Source organism: Peromyscus californicus, unplaced genomic scaffold (genome assembly GCF_007827085.1).
Source record: "Peromyscus californicus insignis strain IS unplaced genomic scaffold, ASM782708v3 Scaffold_1__1_contigs__length_55948999, whole genome shotgun sequence".
Lineage (NCBI taxonomy): Eukaryota > Metazoa > Chordata > Mammalia > Rodentia > Cricetidae > Peromyscus > Peromyscus californicus.
The window spans coordinates 46535603-46561187 of record NW_026294492.1 but is presented as its reverse complement, the minus strand read 5'-3'; the positions used below and the strand labels follow the sequence as shown (position 1 = coordinate 46561187).

General features: G+C 41.7%; 1 pseudogene; it reads left to right on the top strand.

The window, feature by feature from the left end:
• Positions 1-258: 258 nt before the first annotated feature.
• On the top strand, positions 259-20794 carry LOC128116083 (putative ankyrin repeat domain-containing protein 20A5; annotated as a pseudogene).
• Positions 20795-25585: the final 4791 nt, after the last annotated feature.

The window sequence follows — 25585 nt, the reverse complement described above, 5'->3', positions numbered from 1 at the left end:
CAGCCAAAACAAATAAGAACTAAAGAAACTAGACATTGTCAAACCAAATAATCCAATACCTAGTCCAGTCATCATCAGAGAGGCTGTGTTAATGGGAGGGGAAGCAGAGGCCCACAGTCAAAGAGAGAGAGAGAGAGAGAGAGAGAGAGAGAGAGAGAGAGAGAGAGAGAGAGAGAAACACCTATAGCCCAGGTTTGAGGTCTCCATTGGGTCCTCCACTCAGCACTCGGTGAACTCTGTGAAAGAGGGGAAGTAGAAATGGTGGGAGCAAGAAGAGTCAAGGGCATTGAGAAAGCACAGCCTTTAGAATCAAGTAAGCTAGGCTCATAGGGCTCAGAGAGACTGAATCCTCAATCATGAAGTCTGCATGAGTCTACTCTAGGACTTCTGCTTATACGTTATGTTTGTTGGCTTTGTGTTCTGACTCTTTTGCCTGCTCTTGGGACCCTTTTTTCTCCTACTGGGTTGCCTCTCCTATCTTGTGCCATATTTGGTTGGTTTCCCTGAGAAGCTTACTTTTTTTCTGAAGAAAGACAAGTTGGGGAGTAGATCTGGGTGAGAGAGGAGGTTAGTAAGGAACTGTAAAGTGTGAAGGGAGAGGAAGCTGCAGTCAGGATATATTGTATGAGTTTTTTTTTTTAAAGAATATATTGTTAGAATTTTTCAGTACATATAAGATAGAAAAGTTCATTTCAGCTCAAAGGTGAGAATATACTGCCATTCCATCATTTCTGGGATTGCCAGGTAGCAAGACTGAAAGGCATCTGTTCCCACAATTGGGAAGAATGGTGATGAATGATGATGTTCTTCTCACTTCCTCCTTTTCACTTAGTCTGGAACCCAACTCACAGAATGATAATCTCCATAGTCAGGATGGCTCTTCAAACATTATTTGAATCTCTGTAAAAATATCCTCACAAACTCATGCACTGTGGTGTCTTCTTGGTAATTCTAGGTACCATCAAGTATACTATCAAGGTTATCACACATTTTTCATGAATACTTGAATTTTATATCAGTGTTCCACCTGCTTCCTGAAGTATCGTATTAATTTCTTAATGCAAAATGATGCCACCAGATAAGTATATCTATCACTCCTCATTTAAAAAGTTTTTCTTGCCGGGCGATGGTGGCGCACGCCTTTAATCCCAGCACTCGGGAGGCAGAGGCAGGAGGATCTCTGTGAGTTCGAGGCCAGCCTGGTCTACAAAGTGAGTTCCAGGAAAGGCGCAAAACTACAGAGAAACCCTGTCTCGAAAAAAAAAAAAAGTTTTTCTTTACAGAAAATAGAGACCATCACAGAAAACCACAGTTGGACACCTGCAAATTCTGGAAGATCATAGAGAGTCTAGCCCTAGTGGATACATCTACATCACAGCTCCAGCATCTGTGGCTCAGGAAACATCTGGGAAAAGTAAGCAGAAAGATTGTAAGAGGTAGAATAAGGTTGTAATATTAATAGTTTTCTAATCATTCAGGCCATCTTTAAGATTTTCTTTGTATTCCAGTATCTATTACTGATATAGGCAATAAAAAAGCCATTGTGGCTGCAATCATTACACAATCCAGTAGATTGAAAAAAAACAACACAATTCTCAGGGAAAAAAAGCTCTCTTAATTCTAATGACCAATGGCAAAAGTTTACTGAAGAAAATGGACATAATATATCCTGTCCCACATTAGCCTTTATAATTGACATGAGGGGCAGTATAATCGTATTTTCCAAACAAAACAAAACAAATGAACAAAAAAGTTTCATCCCTAACACAGTAGTTTACCAGAGGGAAAGTTGCCTGAGAATAGCAAACAAGATCATGTTGTCTCCCGTTACAGGTGTATCTTTTATCCCCTCAATAAAAGGCACTGGATTCTGCATTGGTAGGCTGAGAATTAACATGCAATACAGTCAGTAGACAAAACAACATCATTTTTGAGGAGTAGGCATTATTGTATCCTTATTTTTTCACCAAAGTCCTGACTTGATGATTTAAAATATTGATGTCTCCCCAAGGCATCTTTTACTCTTTCTCTTGGAATGTCTGGTCTTTATGAGTTTGTCAACTATCTTTAGTTGACTGATGGTCTCTGGGACGCTGTCTGGATCAGATACATTGAGTGGGTGACACCTGTGGCTTTGTTCAATTTCTGAAAAGAGTCAAGCATAACATCATTCTTCTATTAAAAGAACATCAAACTCTTACTTACTATTGAAATTTTTAACATATACTCATCTTGTGTTTCCTTTAGGTCAAAATGCTTTTTTTGCAGATGAAACAGCATTATCCTTTAAAGCGTGACATTAAAGTTAGCATAACTAAGTATAGCATAGTAATTGTGAAGTTAGGTATGTGTATATACCCATGTTTTTATAATTTAAATTTTCCAACTAAGTATTTGATGATAGTTCATAATGCCTTTATCCTATGAATAGTAAGGGATTTTAGAAATATTAATATTCTAAAAATAAATTTCTAGCATAAATAGGACCATTATCACTTTTATTTGTAATGAGTCTTAGAGTGGACATGTATAAAGAGTTGTATGACAAAGTCATATTCTAGATATGACGTAATAGTAATTTTCTGGAGATCCTGGAGGCTCATGCCCTGGGATGTCCTCTAAAGATGACAGGGGGTTGGCATTATGCATATCTGTAGTGAATTCCAACAGAGATACTTGCAAGTAGAGAAGGTCCCAGACTCAGTCATATCTAATTTTAGATATCAAGCTGATGTCCATTAACTATTAATTATGTACTAGGAGCTTGGAAATCTGTATAAAACATTCAGTTTATACTGTATAAAAGATCACTTTTAAAGAGGATATGCTCTCTTTAACCACTTCCCTTGCCAGAATCTGATAATTTATCAGATCATGGTGATGCACATGCGCGTGCGCGCGCGCGCGCATGCGCACACACACACACACATATATATACCAATATGTGGTTAAATGTAAATGGTGAACTATGATTGTATGATGTAATTTACTTCAATATTTTCCTCCCTTATAAGTGACATCAGGCCAGGTGTGGTAGATTTCTTTTAACCCTATTATGAAGAAGTCATAAGTAGGCAGAGTTTTGTGGGTTTGAGGCACCCCTAGTTTACTCAGGGAGTTCTAGTACAGCAGCACTACAAAGTAAGACCTTGTCTCAAAACAAAAGACAAAAAGCAAATATGCAAACCAAGAGATATCAGACAAAGGTTGTGGGTGTTTTTGTAGACATGGAAATCTTTCATGGGCTCTTGTTATTTCAGCTGTACTTGTCATGGGTGTGGGGTGAGGTGGGGGTGTTCTACCCCTTCCCCTGTGAGATTTGGTAGAGCAATGATCTCTGCCAGAGGCAGACTACAGACACAGAAAAGCAGCAGAAGCCACTAAAACTAGACCTTTGGAAGAACATTCTGGTTACAAAAATGTAAGATACTAGGCAGGGTCTAGAAGATTACAACTGGCCATGTCTGGGATGGGGAATCAAAGGGCTTGCCCCAGCCAAATTTGCCAGGTGGCATAGAAATGATGCCTGAGACTCCTGTTCAAGTAACATCTACCAATCAGCTTGCTCCTGGGTACCTATTCTGGCCCTAGGAAATCATAAAACTGTCAAGGCTTGAACCTTGAAGATGTTAGGAGTTCACATACAGGATTGGCAGGAATGGGGCTAGCCTGTTGGCTCTGAGCAACCTCCAACATTTACCCATGGTGCACCTGACCCCCAAGTCACCACTGTCCACTTGCCCTTCACCTCTTCTCTAAAGACAGGCACAAGTCTCAAAAACCAGGCATTCACTTGAAGACACCTGACAGTGATCTAGTCAAAAATTTCCACAATAGCCTACATTACTACGGCAGCTTATGCAGAAAACTCTCTCTCTCTCTCTCTCTCTCTCTCTCTCTCTCTCTCTCTCTCTCTCTCTCTCTCTCTCTGTGTGTGTGTGTGTGTGTGTGTGTGTGTGTGTGTGTGTGTGTATGTGTGTGTGTGTTCTAGTGCAGGGAAAATGCTACTCTTCTCAGTATCATTCAAGTTTTAGTATATATGCTGCTGAATTGAGCACTGCAGAAAACTTTTTCAACAATTGAATGAATAAATGAATAAAGAGAGAATGAATGAAGGAATGCATGGAACTAAAGAAAATAAAAAGAAAGGGGAAGAATGAATGGATGGGTGAAAGGGTGAAACAATCAAAGCAACTGTGAGTTAAGACTGGGAACCAGAGACTCCTAAGCTTCTCCAGCAGTAGTCAGGGTGATTACAAAGGGGTGGGCCTCTCCCTGGAAGTGAAAGTGCCAGTAAAGGGCAGGGGTGTGGGCAGGGCCATAGGCAGGCTGCCACTTCTCAGGCCTGTACTTAAGGGAGGTGGAATTCTGGACTAGGGACTGCTCATTGATCCAAAGCACTGACCATAGTGGACCATTTTTGTTTCTTCTCTGCACCTTGGTCTGTACATCCAGGTAATAAAACTGCTCCGAGTGGGATGTCTGTTCTGCTTGGTGGATTCATAAACCTAGAAAGGCATAAAACACATCTCGGAGATGGTGCCTGCTGTGCACCATGCCCCAGGCTGGGCCACATGCATTTTGAACCTGTGGAAAGGGCAACAGCCACTGTGACTCCAACATAGAGTCACGGAGATCTTTTGCCTGTGTTTACAGGGGCACCAGGATCTGTGCACACTGACTACCCACAGCCCTGGATCCATCTTTAGTGGACCTACAAGGAACCTGAGGATAACAAAGATGCTAAAGAAGGGTATGCAGACTCATCCTATGTCACTTCCTCTCTCACTGAGTCTTTGCACTAGCTGTGGAGACTCTGTGTGGAGGATCTCTTCCCAGGCTAGCAGCTGCCAGGCTCCAACCATTCACATACATCTGTGAGGATGAAGACACATGAGCAAACTGGCTTGATCTTCAGTTTGAGCCTCCCCAGGAGCTACAAGCAGTGCCCCCCTCCCCATCATCACCCCAGTGGATAGACCCTCAATGAACCTGTCTTGGAATCTCCAGTCCCCTTCTCTAAATTTCAAACTTAATTCATAGGCTACATTTAACCTGTAGCCAAGTTCAAACCAAAAGACCAGACATTACCTCTTCTGTGAATGGGCAGGACTAGCAGGCCCCTTATGCAGATACCTGGATCTCCAGCCAGAATATTGTCAATCTACCAATGATCAACCCTTGGAAAAATAAATTCCCAAATCAATTCAGTTTTAGTTTTTCTTGTTGATCTCAGTATTTGAGATCTCAGTTAGACCAGTCTGGCCTCCAACTCACAAAGATTTGTCTGCCTCTGGCTCCTGAATGCTGTGCCACCACTGCCCAGTCTGTTTGATTTTCTGTCAGGTGAAGGATCATATTGGTTTCACAGTCAATGAGCTCACCTATATAAAGATGAATCACAATAAAATATGAAGACGTGGAATTAAAACTTCAACTAGACCATTTTAAAATACAATGCTCAAGACTACTGATTTATGCAGAGAATTCTACCAAGCACAATGCACACAGCCAGGTCACTGTGGTCTGCATGAACTGTGAAGGATCGACCAGCAGAGGACTCTGAGGCATACTGCTCATCATCATGGTGCTCAGTGATCATAACCACTTTCTCTTATAACAGACAGAGTAAAATCCAGCCCCATACTGCCCAATCATGGAAATCCTTGCAACAACCATCAAAAGGGATTTAAAGTTAAGGGAGAGCAAGCAAGATGGCTCTGCAGAAGGAACAGTTCTCAGGAACCTAATTGTCCAAGTTCTTCCCTGACCTCCAAAAGTACTCACTCTAAAGTATACTACATACACCACTCAAACAAGTTTTGAAAAATTAATAACCCAAAAGTAGTAATGAGTTGAGAATATTATGGATGAAAGGCCACACAGCTGGACAGCCTCCATTAACAATTTTGTGCCAGATTAGCAATGGTTCCCAAGTCAGCCTTGGTCATTCCAATGCCTGTGTCTACCGGGGCCAACATACATCCCTGAGGGTTGGAGATGATGCCGATTTTCAACTTTTACTGTAGTCTAACTTAGAAGGTTCTCTTGGACTCTCATAGTGAATCTTGTCCCAGGCCTATAATTACATACATATAGTCACATTATTCCATTTGTATAAAGTGTCCCTTCCCTTCCAAACTTGCGGCAGATTTTTGGGATCAACTGATGAATTATTCACGTCAATCACTCCCACTAAGTATCCCAGTACACACTGATTCTCCCACTTCTATAAGCTTTTAAAAATACAACGGAATACTCCCATTTGAAGCATTAGAAACCAACTCCTGTAAGAAATTTTCCTTGGAATAGAAAGCATTGATGATGAGGTGCATGAGGTGAGTGACTTCTGTCTGAAATGCAAAGTTCTCCACCTCTTCCTCTGGCATCTATGAATGAAAAGGTCATATAGTACCATGAACCACAATAAATCTGTACCTTGTAAAATATTAATGTTCACCTGTTTCAGTTAAGTGACTTTATTCAGAGGCAAAGTTAATACTGCTTTAAGTCCCAAGCGATGAGAACATACATTTTTAAAGTCATTGAAATTTCAGTGAGAAGTGAAATCAAGAGTGGAAAATATTCAAACAATGGTTCTTCAACCAATGGAAAGTCAGACTCTCTGGACTGTTTGTTAGAGCTCAGCTAGATGGCTCAGACCCTCAACACCTGCCGGTACATCTTAGAAAAAAATCCAGAATTACAGTTAACTAGATTAAGAACTGTACACAGCACCCATGCACTTACAAGTGGGTAGATTGTTAAACAGACCTTTTTCATCATTTGACAAAGAAAAAACTAAGAGAAGCAGCAGCCATTTCTCTGTGCTGTTCCCCAAGTTGATGAAACAGTTGTATAGTGCCACCCAGAAGGGAACAGGAACCCCAGAGCACAGGAATGGAGGTGTTCAGATGGCAATTAAATCAGGACAAAGAGCCAGTGAGGTAAAAGTTCCAGCATGATGCTCTCTGTGAAGACTTACATAGGCTCCAACACAAGTGAAACAGTTACTGAAGCTCTCCAGCCAGCCTAGTCACTTGGGCAGGAACCACAAGGGGAGGAGGTGTTACTGTACACCTTTCCACCACCCAGCATCTAGTCACTGCTGTGCGACCCAGAAGCTTCCACAACAATCTGAGCTCTTGGGAGAGGAGGAACCTAAGAACCTTCCTGTTCCTGCCCTTTCCCCATATTTCCTCCTCCTCCCCTGGGAGCTCAGGAAAGATCCAGAAAGGAAAAGTGCGGTGGGTGGGTTCAAGCATCCCTGCCAACCTCTAGATCCCTCCCCCAAACCAAGCACCTCGGGAAAGACTTCCAGGACAGGTGACAGGGCCAGCCTTGCTAGGCCAAGCAGCATCAGGTCCAGAGCAGACCACCAGTGAGCAGAAGCTTTAGACCCAGACACTACATCTAGAAGGGGAAAGCAAAAATGGCTGTGTACAGCGTAGGCGGCTCCACCCAGTGGGAGCAGACACCTGGACAGGAAGGGCTGAGTCCCCATCTTGTGAGCTGCTGATCTAAAGGCTCCAGGGAGTCTCACCACAGGCTTGCACCACCGACTGCCTTGAGCAGCTGGCTCCTCCCACGGGTTGCCAGGATGATGGGAGCCTTTGAGACCACAGATTATATCACGGTGAGGATCTTGAGAAGGAATTTCAAGAGTGGCCAGGGGCAGGCTGCCAAGGCTTTACCTTGACAGTAGGACAGAGTGGGGTGGTAGATCACTCTCACACAAAAACCCTAGCTGCGTGGGGGTAACTGCAGAGAGCTCTCCCACATGCACCAGGACCTCCATTTTAACTAGGAGTCACCTCTCTGGCCCCTCCTTCAGATTCCTCTGCATTAAAGGAGTGACCTCCAGTGGACCAACTGCAGCTGTCCGTCCCCTGACATCTGAGGAGCAGCGGGAACCTGTGTGTGTGAGCTGGAAGCTTTTCTCTGGCTGTCTGTGAAGGAGGGAGCCACACTGTCACTACTGCGATTTCTTCCAACACTTCGTGGCAGGGCCTGGTGCTAAGGTAAGCGGAACCCAGACCCCAGCCTTTTTCTGCTAGGGATGGGGGAGTATGGCCAGGAGCCAGGTGTTGTGTGGGCCAGTTTGGCAGACTTCATTCCACAGGTTGAAAACAGCATTTGTGGGGGAGGGGAATGTAACAGTGAGTACAAGGGAAAGACCCAAAACTGCTGCATTTACAGTATCTTGAAATAAGTAAAAAAAAAAAAAAAACAAAAACCTGCTGGGCAGTGGGCGCACGCATTTAATCCCAGCACCCGGGAGGCAGAGCTAGGTGAATCTCTGTGAGTTTAAGGCCAGCTTGGTTAACAGAGTAAGATCTAGGACAGGCACCAAAACTACACAGAAAAATCCTGTCTTAACCCTTCCCCGCCCCCCAAAAAAAAGAAAAGAGAAAAACGGATGTAGCTCAGTTTCCTGAGTGCTTGCCTAGCATGCACAGAGCACTGGATTTGACACCTGGATCTAGGACATGATGGTCCATACCTGCAATGCCAGCGCTTAAGAGGTGGAGGTCAGGAGAACAGTTCAAGGTCATACTCAAGTACATCTTGTCTCATAAAAAAAATAGGAAGGAAAAAAATGACCTTCATAGATCTGGGCCACAATCTGTATATCTTTATTCCAAACCTGTCCATCCTCTGTGGTCCTAGCAGGGGTACTGCAGCTCCTCTCTGAACAACGGCTGCATTCTTCTGAAGAGACCCCACCCCACATAGTGTGGGCTTCCCCCTGGGCCCTGGATTAGGCACAAACCACACCCCAGCACTGTTTTCACAGGGAGATCCTTATTAAGCAGGCAAGCAAAGTTAAAGTGGCTGCTTTTTGACTCCGGCAGAAAACCAGCAACAAATGACCTGTGCTAATGTGTAATATTTAAAGAAGAAAAGAATGGGGGGTCTGTGTTATAACGGGCTAGGATGTGCATTTTAATTGGACATGTTAATTAGGTGAACCAAAGGGGGCTTTTGACTGCTGAACTTTAGATGGCTGGACCTTGATAGTCTCAGGAGGAGACAGTGCCAAATAAAGTAATAGTGGCTGGCTTTAGGAGTGTAATCTAATGGTTTTTAGCAAGGCAGAGGGAACTGGGGAGAAGGGCAAGGCTGCCAGAGCCACATGCTCAAGTGGGCTAGTGTCCCTTCACTCCCCTTATTCCCAGGCCCACACTAGGGCCATGTTCAACTTCTAGACCCATGGTGCCAGCCTTCTGTCCTGTCCAAGGAATTAGGCCGAGGAACGCACAGGGAACTGTGGAGAGGAAAGAGTGTTTATTTAATCAGAGGTCCTTTCAAGTGACCTGGTTTATGTCAGTATAAAAAGGCAGTAAAATGACAAGGAGTGGAGAAATGGAGAACAGCCACAGAAGAAAGGACAGAGAGTGGACATCATCAGATCACATGATACAGCAGTCAGGCCTTAAGCCTCCGTCCCATCTTGATTTTAGGCAGGCAGACTGGTATCACTGGGAAGCCCTTTCATTGACTGCCCCTGAAACCCCCAGCCTAGGCATTGTGCCCCTCACTAGAAGCTTGCAGCTTGGAGACTAAATGGCTCCCATATTGTCATCTCTCATTATACTGAGGGACACTCCTGGGTCTCTTAATTAAATGCTACCTGATGTCATGATTCCCTTACCTGGTCTCTAAGACATGCAGTGGCTGACAGAGTATTGGAGTATTCTAAGAGGGACATGAGATGATGAAGCAGGAGTCATGCTTAAAGACCAAAGACAGGTAGCAGCACTCTCCTGCATTGTATAGCAGTATCAAGGAAAGAAGCACAAGGTTGTCAGCTGGAAACTTGGCAGTCAGCAGCTATCCTTACCAGGCTGTAAAGAACAAGAAATGGCCCAGCCCAGCTTGGTCCTCAGAGGCCCTTGGAAATTGGAAACAACTTCTGGGCCTGGTTACCTTTGTGGATGCTGAGATCCAGGGGTGCAGTGGTGGTGCCTGTAAGATGCTTAACTTCTGGGCCAGGTTACCTTTGTGGATGCTGAGATCCAGGGGTGCAGTGGTGGCGCCTGTAAGATGCTTAACTTCTGGGCCTGGTTACCTTTGTGGATGCTGAGATCCAGGGGTGCAGTGGTGGCGCCTGTAAGATGCTTAACTTCTGGGCCAGGTTACCTTTGAGGGTGCTGAGATCCAGGGGTGCAGTGGTGGCGCCTGTAAGATGCTTAACTTCTGGGCCAGGTTACCTTTGAGGGTGCTGAGATCCAGGGGTGCAATGGTGGCGCCTGTAAGATGCTTAACTTTTTCTCTCTTTTTGGAGACAATTTTTCCTGTATCCCAGGCTGGCCTCAAACTCACTGTGTTCAAGAATGACCTTGAACTTCTGATTTTCCTGTTTTTACCCCCAAGTGCTGGGATTATAGCTGTGAGCTACCATACTTGACATATGAGATGCCCTGGATCAAATTCAGGGTTTCATGAGGTATGTTAGGCAAGCAGTGGTAACAACTGAGCCACATCCCAACTCCCAAATACTGGAACAGAGCTTTTCTTCTGTGTAGATATATGTGCATGTACATGTACTCACACCCCTGCCTGATAACATAAATCAGAACTGTACACATGGCCTGGAAAGATGTTTTAGTTATCTAGAGTGAATACTGCTCTTGCAGAATACCCATGTTCAGTTCCCAACTTCCACACCAAGCAGCTCACAGCTACCTGTAACTCAAGCTCCAGGGTATCTGATGCCCTTTGGGCATCAGTGCCATCTGTGGACACTTGCACTCACATGCACACACCTGCACACACATTTATATACAATTTAAAAATAATTTTAAAAATCTTAGCTGGACATGGTGGCACAGGCACATGGGGAGCAGAGGCAGGTGGATTTCAGTGTATTCAAAGCCAGCCTGTTCTACAAAGTGAATTCCAAGACAACCAGAGCTTTGTAGTGAGACCCTGCCTCAGTAAAACAAAAGCAACAAAGTACTAATTTTTATGTCTACAAACAAAATATTATATATAAGATTTCACAGTGATAGAATTCTGCCCTCACTCCAGCTGCATGACTATACATGCGCGGTTTAGGAGCTAAGCAAAGGGTCTTGTGTCTTACATCATCAGTGTACGCTGGTGATTACGTGCACATGGCGTGGTCATCCAATCAGTGCATGCCTGGTGTAGCTCTGTAAGCTCACCTGTTCCTTAAAAAGCCGGACACAGAACCCCCTCTTCCCTTCTCTGTTTGCCCCCCCTACTATCTCTTCTCTGTGTCTCTCTCTTTCTGCTCTGCATGTGTGTCTCCCTGGTTCCTTGGGCTCCCCACCAATAAAGTTCTGATACTCAGTTTTGTCATGACTCATGACCTTTCATGTTGTAAACTTGAGGTCCCATATGCCCCTTTGCCTCTTTTCAGGGTTCCACTCTCCACCTTCCGTTGTGGTCGTTGAGATTAAATAGAGAACAAAAATGCCCAAGATGTTACAGGTCACCAAATTAAATACTAATTAAGAAGCTGTAAATGGTGGTGTTTGATCTTTTCCTGGAAAGGATTGTGAGAGGGTGGGGAGACAGTGTGAGGGCCTCAGAAAATAGGCTTGCCACACATACAAATTCTTTGCCTGATTTGCTTTTTGCGTAGGGTGGGCCTTTCAGACATCTCTTTATACTCTCACCCTCAATTTGAAGCCAAGCAGAGGGAAAAATCAGCCTCTGAATAGATAAATGAGAGGTGGGTGGTTAACAAGTAGGGTGGGCTCCATTGTGACTCAGAATAAGCTTGAATCTTAAGCATTCTGTATACTACAAAATTGCATGCCACCTCTAGTAGAGATGTAAAGTCAACTTTATGCTGATTGGGGGGGTTAATTTGTGGAGGTTGTTTTTGTTTGTTTGTTTGTTTAGTTTTTTGTTTTTTGTTGTTATTGTTTTGCTTTTTAAGGCAGGATCTTGTTTCTCCCTGGCTGCTCTCAAATTTAGATGAAGATGGCCTGGAACAGATGCTCCTGCCTCTACCTGCTGAGTACTAGGATTATAGGAAATGTACCACCATGTCTGGCTGCATATTCTGAATTTTAAATATCTTCATAAATTGCCTTAAATGTAACACTAAGCAAGTGAAATTAATTTTGCTAATATTTTACTTTCATTTAATTTAATTGTCACTTCAATATGTAATTATTGTAAAATAATGGGAAAAAAAGAAAAATTGAAATGTACATGTTGCATGCTGAGGATATAGGTTGGGGTAGAGTACTTGTGTAGCGTGTACAGGTTCTGGGGTTGTAAAGGAACCGAGGTACAGGAACCTGCTACATTACTGTTGGAATTGTAGCTATAAAATGATGCAGCCACTAGCACCAGAGTATGCACAGCAATTATAATAGAGAAAAGGTAGAAATCCCAAATACCTACTGCTTGATGAATGGATAAACACAGGGTGCTGTGTTAATACAATGGTCAAGTATCTAGCCATGAAAAGGGGTAGAGTACTGCTACAACCTAAAACATGAATAAACATTACAGACATTAAACTCAGTGAAAGAAGCAAAATGACAGAAGAATGGGACAGTTCTCTATTAGATGGTTTAATTTCTATTAAACACCCAGAATGAGAAACCTGAAGCAGAAAGTTAGATTGGTAGCTGATAGGGGGTGGGGTCTGGAGGAATAAAGAGTAACTACTAACAAATAAATGGTTTCTTCTCCAATGACAAAAATATTTTAAAATCAAATAGGGTGATGTTTGCATAATTTAAGAACATACTAAGAAAACCCTACTGGTTTGTATACTTTAATAGAGTGAACTTACTACATAAGTGTATTACATTATTATTTAAAGATTACATTTAGTTCATGTGTATTATGTTTTGCCCGCATGTATGTTGTACACTGTGCTCATGTCTGGTGCCTGTGAAGATACAAGAGGGTGCTGGATTCCCTAGAACTGAATTTACAGATGGTTGTGAGCTCCATGTGGGTGCTCTTGTGGGTCACAGGATTTGTAGCTGAGAGATATTGAGGATTACCTTTCTCTCCAGTACAGACTGCCTTCCAGTACCATGAACTCTGGTTAGTAGGTGAAGAATCTAGTTAGACGTCAGCTGAACTTCTCCATGTTCAATGACAGAAGTGTTAATTTTAGAAACAAGACCTTAACATCAGGTTGTGTAGAGCCACCAACAGTCTTGGAAATACCCGGTGCTATTTGGGGGTTTCTGTGGGTCCCTTTGGTTAAGGACTCAACAGGCTGTACCCTGTTCCTGGCACAGGATGTTTAAGATGGTGCATAAGATGTCTAATTGGAGCCTTGTCAAACCTGTTATGTTTTGAGTCCATTTAGATTCCTTTCACATGTGTATAGGAAGCTTCTGGGGTAGTCAGTTTCCATATAGTTCTTCAAAGGGTCTGCAGTGTTGATTGTCCCTGCCCATATTCCCTCCTTTACCTTTCTCTCCCATCCTCCTCTAATTAAACCCTCCTAATCTAGTGTTCATGTATATCTTCATAACACTATAGACTTTCCCCTTCCTTGAGAGATACTCTCCTCCCTTCTGGTCCCTTACCAGGTACCAAACCTCTGTGGTTATTCAGATTGTAGTTCCCATAACAGAACCTTCAAAGAAAGAAAAAAAAAATATATTTATCTTTTTGGGTCTGGGTTGGCACACTCAGGATAAATTTTTTTCTAGCTCCATCAGGCAGGTCTTAGGGAGGTATTTTCTCATGGCTGCAGGAGTGTAAGGACCTGACCCATCACCCAACTCCCCCAGTGTTTTGCTTTGGAGGCCCTGCAGGTAGGTCTACTCCAAAATTCCAATTGACGGTACTTTGTGCAGCTACTGAGTGTGGTTGGCTTTCATCACTGGAGTCTGACATGGGCATGCACAGAGCATGTGTGCACGGTTCACAGCTACTGAGCACCATTGTGTGCTCACAGTGTGTCACAGTGCCAGGGTAGCTGTGTTGCTAAGGGTAAAGCAGAGTTTGGCTCACACTGCACCAAGGATCTGCGCTAGCAGGACGGTCCTGTGTGTCAGTGGCGAGAATTTACCAGTGTTTCAAATTTTTAGTCTACCAGTGTTCTATTTTTTACTATAGGGTTTGGGAGGGTGCAGGTGGGAAAAGGAGGGCAGGGGAGGCAGGGAGGACCTGCACAGCTTTAAGGCTGAACATGCAGGAATGGCACAGCTATATCTGAATGGGATGGCAGAAGTCATAAAGCCAGCACAGCGGCTTGACAAAGATCCAGCAGAGCTGAGCCACGTGTTTGCTGCCATGCCACCTTTGGTTTTCATCTCTACCTGTTACATACTTGGGGCACTTTTAATATTTGTACAATTTGGGGATATTGGATTGATGGAAAATTCCTTATGAATCATTTATGCCGTCTCCCAGGAATGCTGCTTCTAAGCTTATCCAGGAAAGTCCTGAACATACTATCCCCCCCCCCCGCCCCACTTTGAGGGCAATATCCTTATCTCCTTGAAGGTCTTCCTTACGCCCTTCCTGACACATAAAGAAACCAGAGGTCTCTTCATGAGACTATGAGACATTCTTGAAACATCTCTCCCTGTACTTACACTGGAACAAGATATTCAAAACAAAGTAAATTTAAAAAGGCCAACAAGATTCAGTGAACTAGAGGAATTGTCCACAGTTCAGATTACTAGTCTCTTCCCATTGTACACTCAGACAATTACGTGGCATACAACTCTGCCCTATATAGAGACATACTGATGAGCAAAGTATGGAGTGGAAAGATGATAAAAGTATGAGATATTAGGACCTCCCTCTCTTAGAAGTTAGCTCATGTAGAGCCACTACAATGTCATATGACCAAGGAACAACAGAATGCCAGGATTAGACATACAGACAAATTCTATAAGGATATAAATGTGAACATTGATTGTATTATGCCAGAATTTGAATAATAACTACAGCAGCTTTAGCCTGAGGATTTTTCCTGGGCACTCTAACCACTAAGAGTTAATAATACATTACTTGAGACATGGCAAAATTTCCAGGGTGGTTGAAGATTTTTTGTTTTGGTCTAGTGTCCTTGAAGCAACCAAAACAATCAGCCTGAGCACAGGCTGTCAGATGCCTCTAGATTCTCAAAAATTGGGTTATGAGGTTAATGAGTAAGAATAATAACTCTGTTTATTAATGATGTCAAAACCTGAGGGAAAATGATTGGAAATGATAACTCTGTTCTGTCATAGTTTATTAATGATGACTAAAAGATGAGCAAAAGGAAGTGAAACACATGTCCAAAACCAAAAATGATATGATCTATGTTTTGGAACATCATGAATGTATCCCTGTTAACTAAATTCTGTATAAATAAAGAAACTCTGGCTGCTACTCAGTCAGGCTGCAAGATTCTGCCAACCACCATGGCCTGGCTCACTTCCTTCTCCCACTGCAGGACCCATCCACAACCGGAAATGGCTTCCAGCACAGGACATTCACCCCAGTGTCCTTAGTATTCAAGCCCCAAAGTGGGCTCGCTGGTACACCTGCCTGTGGCCCTCATGCCTGGGTCATAGGTGTTCGTGTCGCAAATGATGACGATGCAAATTTCCCCTCTACTTGATTGGATATAACCCTGTGGGGAAGGTCCAAAGCGTGGCCAGCGGGGGACGTGGCTTCAATAGAACGACTGATCAACTGCCATTTATACCACGTGAATGGCCAGGACACAAGGAGCAGGTAATGGGGCCTAGTGAGAGGAGAGGGCCTGGAGGGACAGGAACTGTTGGTGACAGCCAGGGCAACTAAGGAGAAACACACCTTCCAGGACTGTAACCTGAGGGAGGGGAGAGGTCATGCTTAGGCTCTTCTTTCACTGAGCCCAGTGGGGTTTGTGCCTGCTTCAGGCCTCCAGGCATCTGGGACCTGCACACCTTGGAAGGGCAGCTCTTAGGCCTTCTTTAAGAGAAGCAAAACAAAGAACTTCAGTTAGTTTACAAATCCTTTTACATCGTCTCTTTTAGAGCACTTTATTGGGCGCTTTAAAGTGATTTAGCTTATGAAACTACATACATTTTATTTTTATGTGTATACTTCAAAAATTTTAGATTTATGTATATGAGTGTTTTGCCTACATGTATTTTTAGTGCACCACATGCATCAGAATGTGTTGATCTCCTGGAACAGGAGTTAAGGGCAGTTGTTGGTGCTAGAAATCAAACCCAGGTCCTCTACAAGCAAAACTAGAGCTTGTAAACACCAAACCATCTCTCCAGTCCTATATGTTTTTTAATACTATGTTATATACAACACAGAAGATTGTAACATGAGATAAATTTTCACATAAAATGTCAATTTTAAGCCAAAACAAAATCACCAAGAAATCTTCCATCAGTGGGATCCATGCTTGCTGAGGAATCATATAAGGAAATTTTCAGTTGGAACTATGACTCTGACCTCCACCCCCTTGTGTACATATTGTGTGTGTGTTGGTACATAGAAAGGCTACAGGTTGACATTATCTTCCTCAATTCCTTTTCATCTCATTAAAAAAATTGTATGTGTGTGTGCACATGCACCCCACACACCTGTAGGTAAGTGTGTGAGGGTCAGAAGAAAGCTATATTTGAGAGTTGTGTTCAGCCATATTGTGGGTTCTGGGGGTTGAACTCAGGCCATCAGGTCTGCTGACAAGTCCCACCACCTGATGAACCACCTTGTGGTTCCTACACCTCAGTTTTTGAGGCAGGTTCTCTCACCCAAATCCCCACTAGGTGTGATTTGTTGTCTTGCAGTATACTGATTCAGCTAGACTTGCAGGCAAGCAAGCTTTGGGGATCCTCCTGTATCCACATCCCCACCACTAGATTTTCAAGGTGCTGGGGGTTCTGAACTCAGGCCCTCAGGCTTACATGGCAAGTGCTTTACCAACTGAGCTCTTCCAATCACCCCAGCCCTTCTTTTCTGTTTCTTATTTCACACTATGTTCTAAAGGGGAACCAGGGACACTCAACAGTAGATTTTCCATAGCCCATATGCTTCTTGATAATCTCTGTAGTTCTGAGTGGTTACTTAGTCTTCTAAATGAGAGCTTTATACAAATAATAGAACAATAAATTATATTTTCAAAATATTCTTTGCTTAACAAACATTCTTTAGAAACACTGAATTTTCCAATTGTATTTGTCCATTCTGTCAATCCATTTATTCCCCACATGGAACTTAGATATCTACTATACAGCATACACATTCTTATACCTCTCAAGACCCACCCTCTCATTCTTAAAACCTTTATATTTCTCTGCTCAGTCAGCTTTCCTTACATTCTATAAATTTAAATACTGAATACAATGAACCATGCTCATTTGAATTCTAGTTTCTTTTGGCTTAAAGCTTTTTGAAAATCAAAGCAAGGGAGCTATGATACAATGGATTATCTCCTCATAGAGATATTTACCCAATTTCAGTGTGAATCCATGGACACTTTGGGGGGTGCAAGGCAAAGCACTATGGCCTGCTTTGCTACCATTTGGTGTCTGGATTATTATGGACACTCTGTCTATTGTCTGAGAACTAGGCTGTGTTCCTGTTGGCAGCAAATATAGAAACATTACTTTTGGGCATTGAGAAATGAAAAAAAATTCGAAGTATTGATGACTGAGGATTTAGATTTTTGTTTGTTGTTACTATTTTCAACCTGTTTGCCTTTCATAGTCTTAAGAGCTAAAATTTACATAGATACAAATGACCTGTAGAATTGCCATGGGCCTGTGGATTGCATCATATTTCATTTTATGTAAGGCACAGTACAGTGGACTGCATGATAACCTTTTATTTTGTATAGCAGCAAAGTTAAAAATATTGCCAATTATAATTATAAAACATCATGGCAGAAATTTTAGCAATGGTAAAATGTGAAATAAAGAGTAAGGTAGGCACAGTGGCACTGACCTGCAATCCTACTTACTGGTAGGATTACCAAGTTCAAGGCCATCTTGGGGAATATAGTTTTAAAATATTGTAAACATATTTGAATAAAAAATTATGTCTGCAGAGTAGGTAGAATTCCGTTATTTCTCTTTATTGGAATGTTGTGTTTGTTATTAGTAGGAAGACTAATCATTATTGTATCCACCAAACACTGACTGTCAGGTGCTGGAAGCACTTGTCCGTGCTCTTGAAGATGTGAATTGAAGCATCACAGTAGCACGATGTAAGATAGCTACAGTGTTGAATCCCCATCCTGTACATGGAGAAATTGAGTTATGGAGCACATAGAAAACCTAATATATAACATATAATATTGCCAATTATAGTCATAAAATATCATGAATTATAAGTGGCAGAGATGTCAGTGATGCTAAAATGTGAAATAAAGAATAAGGTAGGCACAGTGGCACTGGCCTACAATCCTACCTACTGAATACTACTATATATGATATATAACTAGTTTATAACAGCAATTAGAGTATGATTTAAATCCATGCTGAATTCAGTCTGTTGGGTGTTCTGTTGTGCAGATGCGCTGCTCTGAGGAAGGATGAACCTTGTGATAGAGCACTTACCTTAAATGGGGCGGCCATGCACTATATCCCTAGCACAGCAAATGAACACTTGAGTAGAGAAATAAGTAAATAATAAAATTCCAGTTACTTCTCTTATATCAGAAGGAAATGAAGTTTACTATCTAGTATTTACAGTTGGATGTGCCTTTATATGGTAATTTGTAATTTCCTAAAATGTCCTCTCAATTTGTAGGACGTCACTCCATTACGCCTGTGCACACAATCATCCAGATGTGTAGCATTGTTATTATCCAAAAAGGCCTCTATTGATGTCCAGGATGATGAAGGCTGCACACCCTTGATTAAGGTAGCTATTGGACAGCAGTTTTGATATGAATTGCATTAGATCTTGTCCTTGTTTGTTTGTTGTGTTTTTTGTTTGTTGTGTTTTTTGTTTGTTGTGTTTTTTGTTTGTTTGTTTGTTTTTTGCTGTGATAAAACCAAAACCAACTCAGGAAAGGAAATGTTTATCTGGCCCACAATTCCACATCACAGTCCATCACGAAGGGAAACCAGGGCAGGAGCTCAAATCAGGAACCAGAGGCAGGAACTGCAGCAGAGATCATGGGGGCAATACTACTTTTCCATGGCTTTTTCCAAGGCTTGCAGCTTTCTTATACTACTCTGGACTACCTGCCAAGCTGTGCAACCACCTCTAGGAAGCGGTGCCCTCCCACATCAGCCTCAATCAAGAAAATGCTCCACAGACTTTCCCACAGTCTGGTCTGACAGAGGCAATTCCTCAAGTGAGGATCCCTCTTTCCAGGAGTCTTCAGCCTGTGTCAAGTTAGCAAAACAAATGAACAAGCAACCTCCCTCACTATAACAACAACCAACTAGTACTGATGAGATACTTTAATATGTAGGTGTAGTGGCACACTCCTGAAATTCTACCACTTGGAAAGCTTTGGTGGGGAGAGTATGAATTTAGGCAAGACTGGGGTACTTAAGAAGACCCTTTCTCAAAAAGAGAGGGAAAATATGCATAAGCTAAGTAATTTCTCTGATCTAAGTGTAACTATTCAATGCAATTTTAGAAATATTTATATGGACTTTCTTGAATTGAATGTCTCTTTCTTTATACAATACCAACAGGCCACACAGAGGGGCAATGTAGAATGTGTAACTATATTACTGATTCAGGGTGCTAATCCCCACCTGAGGGATTTAAGTGGGAATACAGCCCTGCACCATGCCGTTTCCAGGGACAACACAACAATTGCCAGCAAACTGCTTGACTACAACTCAGATATTGAAGCAAAAACTGAGGTAAAGACCATTCAAGTTCATCCCCAATGTACTTCCAGCAATGACACTCAGATCCACCAATGACATTCCAAACCTCAAGCCGTCTCAATGAGTCTGGTCAGGGTAAATCATTTTTCTCCAAATATGTTTTTTATATTTTTATATATAGTTTAAAGGAACGCAGCACAGCCTATTTTGTTTCAGAATTGGGCTTAATTTTAAAATTAAACAAATAAAGGATTTGGGCCCACACACACTTCACATACACACAAACAATAAAAATGAATTAATTTTAAAGATAAATGTCTGTAGAATTAACAGAAGTCTATTGCAATGAAGAAGTTACTGATGTGGTTTGTCTCTCAGAGATAAGGCTGGAGTGGAAAATAAGAAAGGTCACAGGAACAAAGGCAAATTTGATCATTGAAGAAAACCTACCAAGAAGACATTTTTTATTTAACTTGTTCAAATTTTCTATGTACATAGGAAATGCTGTTCAGGTTGGGAGATAATAATTCTCAGTTTAGGGAAGAAATAGTTTGGAAAAACAGATTGAGAAACTGCTCCGGAGGGGCCCCTTGACCTCACTCATTGAAAAAAGGCACATCAAACCTGGATGCCACATGACAGGGTTGGGGCAATGGAGGCACATCTCCATGGAGCTAAGAAGCTTGTAACCAGTGAGTGTTTGTGGAGAGTTCTGGAGAGGAGGGGTGCTCACAGGCAATGTTGAACAGGACAATGGTGTGTCAAAAGGAAGGGGCCAGCTGTGTGTGTGTGAACCTGCAGCAAGGGATGAAGGAAACTCTATTCTTTGTGACTCATTGTTTACAGAATCTGTATTAATTTTCAGTTGAGAAGCATGTAGATTTATAAAGTGTAATTTTTTTTCTTTGCAGTGTGGGCTGACACCATATAAACTTGCCTTATTTGAAGAAAAACACCAGATGGCACAGTTTTTAATGCAGAATGGTGCAAATGCACATTTGGAGGTTGAGTCCAGTAGGTACTGTTTCTTCTTTTTACAATCTTAGTGCTGTTCTTGAGAGTGACAATCGCTTAAGTAAGGAACACTAAAGTGACAGGAGGAGGACTGGCTTCAGCTCAGAGGCACAGAGTGAGTGTGAGCTGGAAAAGGGACTGTTCCCACCAAAACAATAAATAAAATAAAAAACCAGTGTGCATCAGGGCTCAGCTTCCCATTTAAAAATAGCAGTTCATCATTCATAATCTGTTTGATTAGTGATTTTCTACTAGTTAAGGAAACCATATTAATGTTTTTACTTTGAAAAGTTTCAACTTTAATATTTTTAACAGTGAAATTTGTAATCATTTTAGTATTTTCATTCTGCTTCTTATATATTTTCCTTTAAAATGATATGTTCAACATAGTTTTTGAAAATCATGTTGTCTCTTTGATCACTCTCGCTGCTTTAAATGGCTTTTGAGCAATCATGACAATTAAATGCTATTACCAGATCCTATTCTTTTTTTTCCTGTCCTGTCTGAAATGTCTTGATGCTGTGTTGGTCAGATGTGAGTCCGTGCACCCACACTCCTGAAACAGCTATCATGGTAGGGACAGTTATCCACAATGAGTATAAAAGAACTAAAACTCAAGGTTTTTGGCTTTGCTGGGTTCCCATCAGCAGTAGCCTTTGAACATGGTTCTGTAGAGAAGGTTCCCACAACTGGATGAAGCCCAACATCAAGAAAAGCACAGCTATTGCATCAGAGTTCACCAACTACAAACCCCAGGCACCTAGAGCTTAGCCATAGCCAGGAAAGAAAGGAGACGGAGAGACTGTGCTCCCCTCCCATGAGTTTTGGAACAGGCTGTGACTTAACATTACAAGACAACATTTGGTGATGGTTTGGCGTCTACTAGCAAACAGGTAACTACAACAACAACAAATACAACGCCACCTATAGACTGTCAAAAATACGTTGGCTGGTGAGAGTAAAGGCAAGGGTTGCTTTCCTGTTCCACCAAGTCCATCTCTTGGGAGAACAGAGAAGGGACTGTTTGCTATAGGTTCAGGAGAGGAGGGATGAACTAGGAGTAATAATTGAACTGGTCATATACATGTGCAACTATAAAATATACTTACTGCAGCCATTAGAACAAAGGATGTGGAAGAACCCTACTTCCTTGTCCCTGTGTGCATGCCTGTGTGGTGGTGGTGGTGAAAAAAGCACCTTCAAAGCACCCAAAATGCAGTGACTTCTGCGATTGTTGGCAGCTTGATGCTTAGAGATAGAGTATATTTCGTGTTCTACCAAGCCAACTTCTTGGGAGAGAGCATGAGACTCAAGGAACTGCCTAAAAAGTTTCTTGACAGGAAGGGGCCATGGTGCTTTAGGGGTAGAGGAAGAAGAGTGAAATAGGAGCCCTAAGTGCTTTGAGCACACACCCACAAAGCCATCAGTTACTGCAACCATCAGAACAAAGTGTGTGTGAAAACCACCATCCTCCCTCTAGTGTGTCTGGATATGTGTGTGTTGCATGTTTTGCATGTGTCTGTGCAGTCATGAAGGGAAAGGAGGATATCAGTGTTTTGTGTCATTCTCCAACTTATCTACTTGACATAAGGTGTCTGACTGAACCTGGAGCAGCTAGCAGCCACCAAGCCCAAATGATGCCTGTCAATTCCACCCACAGTCCTGGGGTTACAAGTGCATACGTCCATGCCCAGCCTTTTATGTGGTTGCTGAGGATTCAAACTCAGGCTGTCGTGTGTGGGCAGCAAACACTCTTATCGACTGAGCCATTTCCCAAGCCATCGACTGTTTTAACTTTTATTTTTAAATAGAACTAAGAGTGAGTCTTCACTGAATGTTTTATAGATTGAGTTAAGTTGAAATTCACAAAAGCAACAAAAAAATTATAAAACACAGGTCAATGTTGAATTATATAAATGCAAAAATGTCACTTAATATACAGGTAACAAATCTTTCAACAGGGTTGTTCTGAGGACCAAACCCACCCATTATTGCATGTTTTTACTCTAAAGGTTCTCTGAAAAGCCTGATGGTCCTGCATGCATACCAGAGGACAAAGACACTACCTGTGTTACTATGGTAAAGTGATCCTTTGTGAAATTCATTTTCTTATGAATTTTGTTAAAATGCAGCAGTTGTCTATCTATCACAGTTTTGCATGGAAATTTGGCCAGAGAAAAACATTCTGTTGGTGTGAACCATCATTTCTATAAGTTGTAAGTGAGCAATAAGGCCTTTCAGGTAGTGATGGCCTAATAAAGGAATGGACTGGAAAACAGTGAGTAGTAATTTGTAAATAGATGAGCACATTTAAGGATATTTCATGTTTAAGTAAGAGTTTCTACCTTTTATGATTCAATACCCTGTGACTGTAAGGAAAAAGCAGTTTTAAATTTGTGACCCAAACAAAAGAATTAATTTCAGAATGAAACAAAGAAATTAAATCTTCTAACTTTCCATTGCAGAAAACCAAAAATCAACTTTCCTACGGTAGTAAGATCTGCACTTTAAAAAGATGAAAAGTGAAATGAACCTGTCTTCTCTTGACGAGGTAATAACTGATAGCTGCAAATAAAAAAAAAGACTTACTGGTAATTCCCACTAATTTGAAAAGTAACATAATTACTTGTGAGAGGAACAATGCCTCTGTGTTCCTATGTGTGGAATATTGCAAATAGTGTCAGAGAAGAGGAACCCAGCCTGGAACATTCCTTCACCTCCTTCATACCCTCACTTCTGGGAACACACAAGCTAATCACTTTCTAAGGCACTAGTTCTCAACCTTCCTAACGCTGTGACCATCTGATGCACTTCCTCATGTCGTGGTGACCCTCACTATAATATTATTTTGGTTGATACTTCATAACTGTAATTTTGCTAGTGTTATGAATCATAATGTCAATATATGTACAATCAGAAGATCTTAGGTGACCTCTGTGAAAGAGAGTCTTATGATTCCCAAATAGGTAACACCCCATAGGTTGAGAACCACTGTTCTTAGGGGAATGTGATAGTAAATTAGACTATGGAAACAAAAATCAGAAAGTGAACAACTTGCATCATAGAGAAAAGAACTCATAGAAAGGAGGAGACTAAATAATAAAGACTCATGAATGTACCCAACATACTTGTATGTTTAAATTGACATATTTTATGTGTTTAAATATTTTCCATGCATTCTCTCTGTGTACCTTTTATGGGTGGTGCCCACAGATATCCAAAAGGGCATTTGATCCCCTGGAATTGCAGTTCCAGATGGTTGTCAGCCAAGATATTGGTACTGTGAATCACACATAGGTCCTATGCCAGAGCAAAAAGTGTTATACACTACTGAGCCATCTTTCCAGACCCCAGAATGAATATGTTTGATATGCAGATGATCAGAGCATAAACCAAGACATCATTAGTAGAAATAATTAGCCAGCCTCAGGATGTTTGCTAACTTCCTGGACCCTAAGCCTCATCAGCCTGCCAGTTTGACACATTGAAATGCAGAGAACACAGAGGCAGGATGGTCTCTGTGAGTTCAAGGACACCCTGGTCTCAATTTATTTGGTGCATGGGAGAAGGCAAGGAACATGTGTGCCTTAGCAGAAGTGTGGAGGTCCAAGGATAATTTATAGGAGTCTGTTCTCTCCTCTCACCATTTCAGTCTTGGGGATCAAATTCCAGTTGTCAGTCATGCTGACAAGTGCCTTTATCAGATTAGCCCTCTCACTGGCCCTCTAATTTATACTTTGACTGAAAATATTTTAGCATTAATATACACAAACATACATACAGACACACACAAAATACCAAAAACAAAACACACACACACACACACACACACACACACACACACACACACACACACACTACAGGGCCAGCAGAAAACTCTTTACAAGCTTAATTATCTGGATTCCATCCCACAAAACACAACAATTCCCAGCATACTGCTTGACTACAACTGAGGTATTGAACGCAAACTGAGGTAAAGATCATTGAACGATTGAACATAATCCCCAATGTATTTCCAGCAATGACACTCAGATCCACCTATCACATGCCAAAGCTCAAGCAGTCTCAAAATATCTGCTCAGAGTATAACATTTTTCTCCAAATATGTTTTTAACATTGTTATACATAGTTTAAAGGAACACAGCACAGCCTATTTTGTTTCAGAATTCGGCTGAATTTGAAAATCAAAAAAATAAAGGTTTTAGACCACACACACTTCACATAAACACCAAACAAAAGAATTAATCTCAGAAACAAACCAGGAAAGTTAATCCTCTAACTTTCAATTGCAGAAAAGACAAAACAAAAGAACAAAAAACAAACAAACAAACAAAAAAGGTTCTGATGGTACTAAGATCTGCATTTTAAAGAAGATCAAAAGCAATGAGCCTGTCATCTCTTGGAGAGGTAATAACTGTTAGCTACAAAGAAAAAAATACTTACTGGTAATTCCCACTAATTTGAAAAGTAACATATATCCTTTTGAGAGGAATGATGCCTCTGTGTTCCTGTGTCTGCAGTATTGCAAATAGTGTCAGAGAAGAGGAACTCAGCCTGGCCCATGCCTTCACCTCCTTCATACCCTCACTTCTGGGAACACACAAGCTAATCACCTTCTAAGGCAGTAGTTTGCAACCTTCCTAATGTTGTGACCATGTGATGCACTTCTTCATGTTGTGGTGACCCTCAACATAAAATTATTTTCCTTGCGACTTCATAACTGTAACTTTGCTAGTGTTATGAATTATAATGTCAATATCTATATTTTCAGAAGGTCTTAGGTGACCTCCATGAAAGAGAGTCCTATGATTCCCAAATGGGTC